Here is a 14185-nt window from a genome sequence, read left to right as displayed (position 1 = left end):
TAAAAATGCAGGAAAAGGTGGGTGAATAGGTAGAAGCCATTAAAGAGGAAACAAATGAATCCTGAAAGGACATGTAGGAAATGACAATCAAACAGATGAAGAAATTGAAGTAAGCAGTCCAAGTCCTAAAACTGAAAGTAGAACTGATAAAGAGAAAACAAATGGAGGAAAACCTTGTAATGGAAAACCTAGGAAAGAAGTCATGAATTACAGATGTAAGCATCACTAACAGAATATAAGAGACAGAAGAGAAAATCTCAGGTATGGAAGATACCTTAGACGATTCTAACACCATTGTCAAAGAAAGCTCAAAACATAAGTATCTTGTAACCCAAAACATGCAGGAAAATTAAGACACAATGAAAACACCAAATCTAAGGACAATAGGAAAAGAGAAGTGCAAATATTCCCAGCTCAAAGAGCACAAAAACAACTTTGACTAAACCTTAAAAGAAAACGTCCCCAACCTAAAGAAAGAGATGGCTATAAACATACAAGAGGTGTATAGAACTACAAATAGATGGGTACAGAAAAGAAAATCCTCTTCATATAATACTCAAACCACTAAATGTGCAGGACAAAAAAAAATATTAAAAGTTGCAAGAGGAAAATGCCAAGTCACATATAAAGGCAGATCTATCAGAATTACACCAGACTTCAAAACAGAGATACTAAAGGCCAGAAGAGCCTGAACAGTGTTTATACAAGGGCAAAGAGTACACAAACCCCAGACTAAACTATTCTAAGCAGCAAAACTCTCAATCAGCATAGACGGAGAAGTCAAAATATTCTGAGATAAAACCAAATTCAAACAATATCTATCAAGGAATCCAGCAGAAAAAAACATTCTAGAAGGAAAACTCCAACAAAATGAGGCTACCTACACCAAAGAAAACACAAGACATTCATCATCTCAAAACAAAAACAAAAGGAGAAAATCACATTTAATGCCACCTAAAACAACAACAACAACAAAAATAACAGGAACTAACAATCATTTGTCTTTAATATCTCTCAATATGAAAGAACTCAATTCCCCTATAAAAAGACAAGCAAACAGTCTTTATACACAAACAGGATCCCAGAATTTTGCTGCATACTAGAAACACACCATAATAACAAAGACACACACTGACTCAGAGTAAAGGGCTGAAAAAAAGTCCAAGCAAATTCTCCCATGAAACAAGAAGGGGTCGCAGTACTAATATTCAATAAAATAGACTTTTATCCAAAAGTTATCAAATGAGAGGAGGAAGTAAACTTCACATTCATCAAAGGAAAAAAATCCACCAAGAGAAACTCTCAATTCTGAACATCTATGCCCAAACACAAGAGCACCTACATTCATAAAGAAACATTACTAAAGCCCAAAATACACATTGATCACCACACAATAATTGTGGGAGACTTCAACACCCCATTCTCACTAATGGACAGGTCATTAAAAGAGAAACTACACAGAGACCCAGTGAAATTAAAAGAGGCCATGTACCAAATTGATTTAATAAACATATATGGAACATTCTACCCTAAAAGAAAAGAATATACCTTCTTCTCAGCACCACATGGTACCTTCTGCAAAATTGACTATATAATCTGTCATAAAAAAGCTGCAAATGATACAAGAAGAGTGAACTAATCCAGTGTACCCTATCAGATCACCACAGTCTATGGCTGATCTTCACTAACAACACAAACAACAGAAAATTCACATACCCATGGAATCTGAATAATTCTCTACTTAGTGATATCTCAGTCAGGGAAGAAATAAAAAAAATGAAATTAAAGACTGCCAGTAGTCATTCTCACTTAGATCTCAAAACCTCCTCCTTTCAGCCATCTTACATGCTCAAGCCTGCCTTTGGAAGGAGAAATATTAGCTTTCAGGTTTTCAAATATCAAGTATGTAAGCACATAGAGAGCTCATGTTGGTTAGAACAAACAGAGCTCACCTGCAGTTAGGTTACTATAACAATCTCTTTCCACTTCACCTCCTCGTGATCATTTTAGTTTGCCAGCTTCCTTGAAGCCCAAGCCAGGTTTGTCATGAGATTCTGAGAGAAAATTCTGAGAGACTACTTCCTAGAAACACTGTTTAGATAAGAATCTGTCTCGCTGTCCCTCTCTCGTGTCTCTTGTTTCTAGCTTTTCCCTAGGTAGTTCCAGGGATTCTGTTGACTGTCCTGCAGGTCAGGACAAAAGATGTCCTTGAATTCGATGTAAATGAAGGTACAGAATACCCACCCTTATGGGACACAATGAAAGGGGGGATAAGAGTAAAATTCATAACACTGACTTCCCTGGTAAAGAAACTAGAGAGATCCTCCATTAGCAACTTAACAGCACACCTGAGAGCTCTAGAATGAAGTGAAGCAATCAAACTCAAAAGGACCAGAAACCAGTAAATGGTCAAAGTGAGATTTGAAATCAATCAAATAAGAACAAAGAGAACTATGCAATGATTGAACAAAACCCAAAGCTTGTTTTTGAGATTATCAACAAGATAGAAAAACTCCTAGTAAAACAAACTAAAAAAACTCAGAGACAGTATCCAAATAAACAAAATCAAAACAAAAAGGGAGACATCACAACAAAAACTGAACTAATTCAAAAAAATCATCAGATCCTACTACAGAAGCCTATACTCAACAAAACTGGAAAATCTAGATGGAATGGATGATTTTCTAGACACAAAATGTACCAAAGTAAAGTCAAGAGCAGGTAAACAATCTAAACCAAAACATATCCGCTAAGGAAAGAGAGGTCATTAAAAACCTCCAAGCAAAAAGATCCCAGGACCAGAAGTCTTTAGTGCAGAATTCTACCAGACCTTCAAAGAACTAATGCCATTATTCCTTATACTATTCCATAAAATACAACCTAATTCATTCTATGAATCCCCAATACTTTGATACTTAAACCACACAAGGACTCCACTAAAAAGAGAACTTCAGACCAACTTCCCTTATGAATATCAATGCAAAAATACTCAATAAAATTCTCACAAAACAAATCCAAGAACACATCAAAACCATCTTCCACCATGATCAAGTATGATACACCCAGGAATGAAAAGTTGGATCAGTATATGAAAATCCATTAACATAATCTACTGTATAAACTAACTCAAAAAATTACATGGTCATCTCATTGGATGATTGAAAAAGTGTTTGACAAAATACAGCATCCTTTCAATGTTCAAAGTATTGGAGAGATCAGAAATTTAAGGCTCATACCTAAACATAATAAGAACAAGACACAGTAAACCAACAGCCAATAACAACTTAAATGGCGAGATACTTGAAGCAATCCTATTAAAATCAAGGACTAGACAAGGTGCCCTCTCTCTCCCTATCTAGTCAATATAGTACTTGAAGTTCTAGCTAGAGCAATTAGACAACAAAAGCAGATCAAGGAGATACAAATTGGCAAAGAAGGAGTCAAGGTATCATCATTTGCAAATGACATGATAGTATATATAAGCAATCCCATAAATTCAACCAGAGAGCTTCTATGGCTGATAAACAACTTCAGCAAGATGGCTGGATATAAAATTAACTCAAATAAATCAGTATCCTTCCTTTACAAGAATGATAAACACGTTGAAAAAGAAATTAGAGAAACAACAGCCTTCAAAGTAGTCACAAATATTATAAAATAGCTTGGTGTGACTCTAACCAAACAAGTGAATGATCTGTATGACAAGAACTTCAAGTATCAAGAAAAAAAGTTGAAGAATGCCTCAGAAAGTGGAGAAATATCCCATGGACATGGACTGGTAAAATTAACACAGTAAAAATGGCCATTCTACCAAAAGCAAATCACAAATTAAATGCAATCCCCATTAAAATTCCATCTCAATTCTTCAAAGTTGTGTAAAAAGCAATTCTCAAATTCATCTGAAAAAAGGAAAAAATAACCCAGAATAGGTAAAAAAAAAAAAAAAAAAAAAAAAAAAAAAAAAAAAAAAAACCCTTTCTTAATAATAAGCAATCAGCATCCCTGATCTCAAGATATATTACAAAGCAGTAGTGATAAAAACTGCACGGTGTTGCTATGGAGACAAAAGCATTGATCAATGGAATAGAGTTGAAGGTCCAGAAATATAGCACACACTTGAGGACACAAAGAAGCCAAAAATATATAATGGCAAAAAAGAAAATGTCTTCAATAAATGGTGATGCTCTAACTGGCAGTATGTAGAATAAATGAAAATCAACATATATGTGTCAATGTGCACAGAGCTTAAATCCAAGTGGATCAAGGACCTTAACAAATAACAAGATACAATCAATAAAAAAGAAGTGGAAAAGAGCCTCAAACTTATTGTCATGGGGAGAAATTTCCTAAATGTAACTCCAATGGCTCAGGCTCTAAGATCAGAACTTGACAAATGGAACCTCATTAAACTAGAAAGCTTTTGTAAGGCAAAGGACAGAGTGAACAGGACAACATGGCAACCTACATATTTGAAAAAAAACTTCTCTAACCCCACATTTAATAGAGTATTAATATTCAAAAAATATAAAGAACTCAAGAAGCTAACCTCCAAGAAACCAAATAACCCAATTAAAATAAATGGAGTAGAGACCTAAACATATAATTGTCAAGGAAGGAATCCCCTAGGAACTTAAGAAAGTTTTCAGGTTCCAGAACTTCTAGGTACTAGTCTCCCAACATGACTTGCTGACCACGAGGCCACTGAGATGCAATGAGAATGCTGGAATGGTGGAATTTCCAGGGGTATTATGGTATTTAGAGTCATGCAGTTACATAGCACAATATAGATGTATACCCCAGAAAATGATGAAGCCATATTTACATTTATTATTTCATAGACTTTTCTCTCATATTCCCATGAATTCAAGAAAGAGAACAAACTTGTTGTTGAGGCCCTAAAAGTTTCTCTGTATTTTCAGTTTTGAGGCTTTCTAAATTAAACTAGTAATTCTATGGCAGTTAGTTTCATTGAACAAAATCTTCCTTATTGTAGACAACACAGATCTTCATCTTTAATACAGTGTTTCTAACTTTCCTTAACTTTTCCTAGTGTTTCCTAGTTTACAAAAGTGATATACAATTCAAATTATATTTATGTGGGCAGACTCTACTGGGATCAAAGAATGATTTCTCAGTCCTAAGACCATTAGAAATATGTTTGAGAGCAGTGTTCTTTGCCTTACAGAAGGTTATCAGTTTAATGAGGTCCCATTTGCCAATTGTGGGTTTTATAGTCTGAACTATTTGTGATCAGTTTTGGAAATTTTGCCCTGTGCTAATATGTTCAAGGATCTTTCCCAATTTTTCTTCTATTAATTTCTGTGTTTCTGGTTTTACATTGAGGACCTTAACCGATTTGTATATGAGCTTTGTACACAGTGATGAATATGGATCAACTTGTATTATTAAACATGCAGACCACCAGTTAGACTGCCAGTATTCTATGAACATACTTGCTTTCTTCCTTCCTTTCTTTCTATCTTTCCATCTTTCTTTTTTCTTCCTTCTTTTCTTAATTGATTTATTTATTTTTATGTCTTTCTTCCTTTCTTTCTTCCTCTCTTTTATTGACTGTATGGTTTTGTCTTCATTTTCAAGTATCAACTTTCCATAGGTTTGTTGGTTTATTTCTTGTTTGTTGGTTTACTTCTACTCTACTGATCTTACCTCTCTGTCTCTGAATCAATGCCATGCAGTTATTATCACTATTGCTTTATAGTACAGCTTGAGGTCAGGGATGGTACCTTACTCAGAAGTTCTTATATTGTTGAAATTGTTTTTGCTATTCTAGGTTTTTGGTTATTCAATAGGAAGTTGAGAATTGCTCTTTCCATGTCTGAAGAATTGTATGGGATCAGGAAAGGTATCCTCATTCATGAATGAGCTAAGGCTTGAAAGCCCAGAAAATCTGAAGGGACAGTAGATGCTCCACCTGATACCTAGGAACTAGGCACCTGTCACTTGCCACAGCCCACCATAGATTTGTGGACATCAGTCACATAAGGACAGCACCCCAATTCCCTCCACAGGGAGAGGACATAAACTGTGGTCTTGTAGAACAAAGACATATCTCCATACTAATGAGGTACCTAAAGGCTTGGAGCACTTAACCAATAAGCTTTCCTTCCCTGACATTCCTCACTGAAAAAAGTATTTAATCTCATTCCCACCCTGAGAGATGGGGTATGGTTTTATTCATCCACTTTCCACCATGACAATAACTGCCTTAAAACCATGAATTGCCTCTTTTGATCAGAATCTACCATGAGGAGCCTCAATGAAAGATGTAGCCTATAGAGATGCCTTATAGTCTCCCATAGAAGGCCACTCTGCACTTCCAACCATGGCCACCACCACAAGTAAGCCTATAGCAATCAAGCAAATGACTCCTTCCTGAGGGACAAGTTGGAGCTCTCACCTTCCTGTACACTGGCCCCAGGCTAGACCCAGCCTGCAGGGCCCCACTGGTCCCAGGCTAGACCCAGCCTGCAGGGCTCCGATCCATTCTCAGCTTTTCTGTGGGTCCCAGTGGTGCCTAGGTGTCCAAGAGCCTAAGAAGCAAATGGCCCTCACCTTGTCACAGGCCTGGGGACCGGGACCTTGGAGTCTGTCCTGAACTTCAGGCTGTGCTTCTCTATCCCCAGAGCAGTGTCACAGGGGATAGCAGTGTCCCTAAGGCCTAACACCTGCCTGGTGACAGCATGGGGTACACATAGTCAAACTTCCCATAACCCTACAAAATTGAATTGAAATTTTGATGGGTATTGGATTTAATCTGCAGATTGCTTTTGGTAAGATGGACATTTTTACTATGTGAATCTTAATGATCAATGAGTTTGGGAGATCTATCTTTGGAGGTCTTTTCCAATTTCTATCTTCAGGGACTTGAAATTCTTGTCAAACATGTCTTTCACTTCCTATGGTAGAGTTACACAAAGATATTTTAGATTATTTTGTGACAATTGTGACTGGTGTTGTTTCCCTAATTACTTTCTCTGTGCTTTTATCCTTTGTATAAAACAAGGCTACTGATCTGTTTGAGTGAATTTTATATACAGACATTGTGAAGAAGTTATTTGATAGCTGTTAGCATTCTCTGGTAGAATTTGTGGTTGCTTATATATAATATCACATCATCTACAAATAGTGATATTCTGATCACTTCATTTCCAATTCTAACCTTTTGACTTCCCTTTGTTTTCTAAATTCTCTAATTGGAGAGGCTGTGGAGAAAGAGGAACACTCCTCTCTTGCTGGTGAGATTGCAAATTGGTACAACCAATCTGGAAATCAATCTGGTGGTTCCTCAGAAAATTGGAAATAGGTATACCTGAAGATCGAGCTATACCACTCTTGGGAATATACACAAAAGAAACTCAACTGCATCACATGGATGCATGTTCCACTATGTACAGAATCGCCTTAATTGTAATAGCTAGAAGGTGAAAACAACCTAGATGTCCCTCAACTAAGGAATGGATGCAGAAAATGTGGTTCAATTATCAAATGGAATAATACTCAACTATTAAAAATGAGGACATCATTTAATTTGCAGGTAAATAGATATAACTAGAAAATATCATCCTGATTGAGGAACCCAGGGCCAAAGAGTTATAATTGGTATATACTCACTGATAAGTATATATTGGCCAACAATTTCAGAATACCCATGATATAACTCATAGACGAAAAAGAAGCAAGACTCAAGTGCATATACTTTAATCCCACTTAGAAGGGGTAAAAAAATAATAATAGAAGGCAGACAAAAGAAGGGACCTGGATGAAAGTGGGGAGACTGGTTAAAAATGGAGGCAAGATCATGTATAGGGGAGACAGTAGAGAAGCTCAGAGGGTCAGGAGAATGAACAGAAAAAAGGTAACAGTGTGGGAGTGTGAGATGGATGAAACTCTAGAAATGCCAAGATAAGATGATTGTGGGAGGTTCCCAGGACACAATGGGGATGACCTTGGGTGAAATGCCTAACAGTGGGTAGATGGAACCTAAATATAACAACTTTAGCCAATAGACATGACCCCCCTTTGAGGCATGGGGATAATTGACCATCTACAAAATTGTTGATCCAGAATTGTTCACATATAAAGCGCAAACATTGACAAAAGTACGTAAAGAAAAAGCCATCCACTGACTGGCCCAACTTGGGACTCATAGAATGAAGACAATCATATTTTGTTAGGGGTCGAAGTTGAGATATATTTTTATTGTCCACAATTTGAAATTCTACAATATAAGACTAAGTCTTGCACATTTGGAATAATTATCTCATTATTCCAATAATAAGTCATCAAGTACCGTGTCACTGATGAAATGAATGTGTGTAGCTGTAATCTCCAGAAACTTCCCAATTGGTTGCAATTTCTAGAAGGTAAAGGGCTATTCCAGACACCTAAATTTCCCTTCCCTGGTGGGTGGGTTCTCAATATCCCTCACACTTCAATTAAGAGAAATCAGACAAAATTATTTTAGAGCTGGGCCCTTGTATACTAAACATTCTTCTAAACATGTCAGGTTTCTACAAACACAAATTCTGAAAACAACTTGATGTTATCTCTAAGAATTTTCTCATAAGTTCAACAATTTCATTTCCTTTTTTAAGCAAGGGAAACATCTATGGGTGTGTTAAATATGACATGTTACATTTTCTATGATATTAATTTTTCTGAGCCTTCTGAAAATTTGTATGACAATTCTAATATAATGCTTTTGCTTGAAATAAAGACTTTCATCTTTTTTCAGTATTTCCAAATGGATTTCCAAGATGTTTATTATTTCTAAACTATGTGTGAGGAAGTTCTTCATCTACTGTTAATACATTATCTCATAGGTTCATGATATTTGTATGAATGAAATCACACATGAAATTAAGATGAGGACAATATATTGATAATAAGTTGTTGAGTAATTTTTAAGGATGTATATTGTGTGATGTATAAAATATTAGCCTTCTGAAAATGACTTAAGAAAAATAAGGGAATCTAATAGATTTCTTGTGTTGGAGTCTTAAGGCACAATAAGACATGGCACCATAATGATCTGTATTATGAGCCAATAGGTAGCATTGTTCTGAGTTTTATTGGAATTTTTCTCAGTCAAATGCTATTAAAGAGTTTAGAGACATGCAGTTACACAGCATAATATGGATGTCTATCACTGAAAATGAGTAAGCCATATTATTATGTATTGTTTGGTAGATTTCTCTCTCATATTCCCAAGAATTCATGAAAAAGATGAGACTCATTGTTGAGGCTCTAAAAGTCTTTCCATTTTCTTCTGCTTCAAGGCTTATTAAATGAACCTAGTAGTACTATGGCAGTAAGCTTAGTACTTGGAACAAAATCTTACCTAGTTTAGTTAACACAAATCATCATCTCTAATACAGTGCTTCCAACTTTCCTAAACTTTTCCTAGTGTTTCCTAGTTTATAATACTTACATATAATCCAAATTATTTTCATGTGGGCACACTCACCGAGAGTCAAATTATTTATTTCTCAATACTAAAATCTTTATAAAATACATGTTTCCATTTACACTTAATCAACCCCTGTGACAGGTTCATTTCACCCTCCAAAGGAGTTCTTATCCACACATTGAAAATCACTAGTACGAAGTTCATGTCACACATTTGCCAAAAATTGTAATGGCTCCCTTATATGTTTCATGAGAGACATTTTCTGGAGAGACACAACATATATTCATCTAATCATCCAAAATGGAAAGTGGAAAAAAAAACAAGTCAAATTGGATTCATCAATGAGCTTTATTGGATATACTTAAAGGACAAAGGAAGATCTTGTTGCAAGGGACTCATAGTAACTTATCATCCTGAAACTTAAAACCAGCATTGGATAGAGATTAGGAATAGTGGATACTCCAAGCATATCTGTAGGCATATTTTTTTGAGAAAGAGAGGTTTTTCTGTGTAGACTATGATATCCTGGATCTTAGAAATCTGCCTACATTGGCCCCCAAAGTGTTGGGACTAAAGGCAAGCACCACCCAGTCCTGTAGTCATCTCTATAGGATAAAGCACATCCTATTTCTTTAGGTGTCTCAGTGTATCAAATCTTTGTTTAAGTAAAATTTGTCTAAATTTCTCAATGTGAGTTGAATATAAAGAATGTGGTCAGTATTATTAAACAATTTGAAAGGTGTATTGCATAGCTAAATTAGGTTTTCTTTTGAATCATTTATTTCAGTTCCAAGGAAAGTGTCCAAAATACTATATTCTTTTGGCTTTCCTACTTGGGTTTTATAATATTTGAGAGTAAACAAGTAAAACTTTCCTGTAGTGTCACATTTTCAGAGTATTTCCCCACAGAAAAAGTTCACATTATCTAAGATTTGAACATGGCATGAATGTTTTCACAAGTTTTGCATACTTATAATAATTCTGTAGTATAGAGCATTATTTGCATTTGTAAGGTTGCTCTCCTATATGAGTTCCATGAAGAATTCTAAGACTGCCTTTGTCAGTAAGCATTTGTCACATTCATTGCATTTATAATGTATATCTTCTGTGTAAATTCTCTGATGAAAATGAAGATTTCATTTGTTGATAAAGCATTTGTCACATTCATTGCATCTCTAAAGTTTGTCTCCTATATGAATTCTCTGATGCCTATGAAGACTCCATTTTTCGGTAAAGCTTTTGTCACATTTACAGCATTTGTAAGGTTTCTCTCCTCTTTGAAGATGGCATTTTTGGGTAAAGCATTTGTCACATTCACTGCATTTGTAAGGTTTGTCTCCTGCATGAATTCTCTGATGTCTTCGAAGACTGCATTTTTGGCCAAAGCATTTGTCACATTCATTGCATTTGTAAGGTTTCTCTCCTATATGAGTTCTCTGATGACTTTGAAGATTGCATTTTTGGATAAAGTATTTGTCACATTCACTATATTTGTAAGGTTTTTCTTCTGCATGGATTCTCTGATGTCTTTGAAGATAGCATTTTTGGCTGAAACATTTGTCACATTCACTGCATTTGTAAGGTTTCTCTCCTGTATAAGTTCTCTGATGACTTTAAAGATTGCAGTTTTGGGTGTAGCATTTATCACATTTACTGTGGTTGTAAGGTTTTTCTCTTGTATGAGTTCGCTGATGGCATTGTAAACTAACTTTGTGATTAAAGCATTTGTCACATTCACTATATTTGTAAGGATTTTCTCCTGTATGACTGCTCTGATGACTTGGAAGATAGCATATTTGGGTGAAGCATTTGACACATTGACTGCATTTGTAAGGTTTCTTTCCTGTATGAATTCGCTGATGACATTGAAAACTAAATCTGTGATTAAAGCATTTGTCATATTCACTGTATTTGTAAGGTATCATTTCTGTATGAATTCTCTGATGTAAATAAAGCCAGGATTTGTAGTTAAAGCATTTGTCACATTCACTGCATTTGTAAGGTTTGTCTCCTATATGAGTTCTCTGATGAATTCTCAGATGAGGTTTGTCAATAAGGCATATGTCACATTCACTACCTTTGTATCCTTTCTCTCCAATATGAATCCTCTGATGAATACTAAAATGGCCTTTGTGGGTAAAGCATTTGTCACATTCAATACATTTGTAAAGCTTCTTACCATTACTGTTTTGTTTCAGCATAAGTTTATTTTTAGACATAAAACCCTTATCAAATTCTGTATTGTTATTTTCTTTCTTCACTATGTGAATTCCTTGGTTTAGATTAATGATAGAGCACACATTTAAACATTTTACACAGTCCTTGTATTTGGAAATTTCTTGGGTTTTTCCAGTTTTATATCTTTTCAGGTTTGAGTATTGAAGTGAAGCATCTCTGTGGTTAGTTTTATATGGTGTGCTTTGGGTGGATTCATTGATCATTTTGCTGAGCTCATTACATTTATAACACTTCTCTTGCATATTCATATGCTCATGAACATCGAACTCTGTCTTGATCTAAGATCTTTCTATGTTTTCCACATATGAGATGATTTTCTGAAAAAGTAAAAATAGCGACATCAGGGATTACTATATTGAGAAAAAGAGATTCAATAATTTGTGTCTGCTGACATTTTAGGATAACTATCCCTGCTTTAGAATAAACATGGGGTACAGAACTAAACAAAGAATTTTCACCTGAGGAATATTAAATGGCTGAGAAGCACCTAAAGAGATGTTCAACAACCTTAGTCATCAGGGAAATGCAAATCAAAACAAGCCTGAGATTTTACCTCACACCAGTCAGAATGGTTAAGATAAAACTCAGGAGACAGCAGGTGCTACAGGGGTTGTGGAGAAAAAGAACACTCCTCCACTGCTGGTGGGACTGCAAGCTTATACAACCACTTTGGAAATCACTTTGGTGGTTCCTCAGAAAACTGGGCATAATGCTACTGGAGGACCTTGCTATACCACTCCTGAGCATATACCCAGAGGATTCTCCAGCATGTAATAAGGACACATGTTCTACTATTTTCACAGCAGCCCTCTTTGTAATAGGAAGATGCTGGAAAGTACCCAAATGTCCCTTAAAGAGTGAATGGATACAGAAAATGTGGTAAATATATACACAATGGACTACTTACTATTCAGCCATTAAAAAACGAATTAATGAAATTCTTAGACAAATGTATGGAACTGGAAAATATCATGCTGCCTGAGGTAACCCAATCACAAATGAACAGACATGCTATGTACTCACTGATAATGATAAGTGGATATTAGCCCAGAATTTTGGAATACCCAGGACATAATTCATATATCAAATGATGCCCAAAAAGGAAGAAGAACAAAGTATGGATACTTGTGTCCTTTGTAGAAATGGGAACAAAATACCCATAAAAGGAGATACAGAGACAAAAGAAAGAATAGAGCCTGAGGGAAAGACCATCCAGAGACTAACCCACCCATGGATCCATCCCATATACAGTTACAAAACTCAGACACTATTATCAGTGCCCCCAAGTACTTGATGACTGGAGCTGGATATAGCTGTTACCAGGAAGGTTCTGGTTGTGCATGAGAAATACAGAGAGGGACACTCTCAAACAGCCATTGAACCGATCCACAAGGTCTCCAATGGAGGAACTAGAGAAAGGATTCAAGGAACTGAAGGGGTTTGCAGCACCACAAGAGGAACAACAATATGAGTCACCCAGTACTCCCAGGGATAAAACCACCATCCAAAGAGCGCACACAGAGTTACGCATGGCTCCAGACACAAAGACTGCAGAGGATGGTCTTGTTAGATACTCAATGAAGGAGAGTCCCTTGGTCCTGGAAAGACTTGATCAGTAGTGTACTGTCACCAGGACAGGAAGGGGGAGGAAGGCTGATTGAGAAAGGGGAGATGGTTTACAGGATTTTTAAGAGAGGGGGAAACCAGGAAAGGGGACAACATTTGAAATATAAATAAAAAATATATCTAACAAAAAAATCTTTAAAAAATCGCATACTTAAGGACACATGATCTTTGACAAAGAGGCTAAAAATATACAACAGAAAAAGGAAAGCATCTTCAATAAATGGTGCTGGTCTAACAGGCACACTGTATGTAGATAATTGAAAGTAGATACATATCTATCACTGTGCACAAAGCTCAAGTCCAAGAGGATAAAGGATTTTAACAGAAAACCAGATACACTGAATCTAATAAGAGATGAAGTTAGAAAGAGCCTCAAAGTCAATGTCTGTACAGAGCCATATTGGGGCAGTCATGAACATGGTTTGAGTTTGACATTGGTCAAGGACAATCCCTGGCTTGGTCAGGAATCTGCCTTTAGGACATAATAGGGAAGTAGGTTAAAGCAGGAATTTTTATCCTAGGGTGGAGCTCAGTGAAGGTTAAGCTCATTGTTCCTCCAGGTCTAGGAATTCCTGAATTAAGCAGGTGACCCACCCAGCTGCTAGAGCAGTCAAGACAAGGACCTCCAACAGAAGCTAGACAACTTCCACCAGAACTCAGCCCAGAGTCTGGGGGGAAGGGTTTGCCCAAACTGTTAAAAGGTCTGACCGCCATTAAAGTTTCTGGCCTTGATCAGTGAAATATTGTCTTGGCCCTACTTCTTTTCGCCCCTTCCCCATCCACCCCTCAGCTTCTGTTCTAGCCACCCAGTTCATAATAGCTGCAGGCAGCTATGGAATACAACAAATGTCACAGGAGGAAAAATCCTAAGCTGAATTTCAATGGCTTAGT

The 14185-nt window shown here is 36.3% G+C and overlaps 1 pseudogene; it reads right to left on the bottom strand.

Moving 5' to 3' along the window:
• Positions 1-10605: 10605 nt before the first annotated feature.
• Positions 10606-14185, bottom strand: part of LOC127679739 (zinc finger protein 501-like) — a 38679-nt pseudogene continuing 35099 nt past the window's right edge.

The sequence above is a fragment of the Apodemus sylvaticus genome, chromosome 3 (assembly GCF_947179515.1).
Source record: "Apodemus sylvaticus chromosome 3, mApoSyl1.1, whole genome shotgun sequence".
Lineage (NCBI taxonomy): Eukaryota > Metazoa > Chordata > Mammalia > Rodentia > Muridae > Apodemus > Apodemus sylvaticus.
Note: the sequence above shows the minus strand (reverse complement) of the source record. Positions and strands in the feature narration are given on the sequence as shown.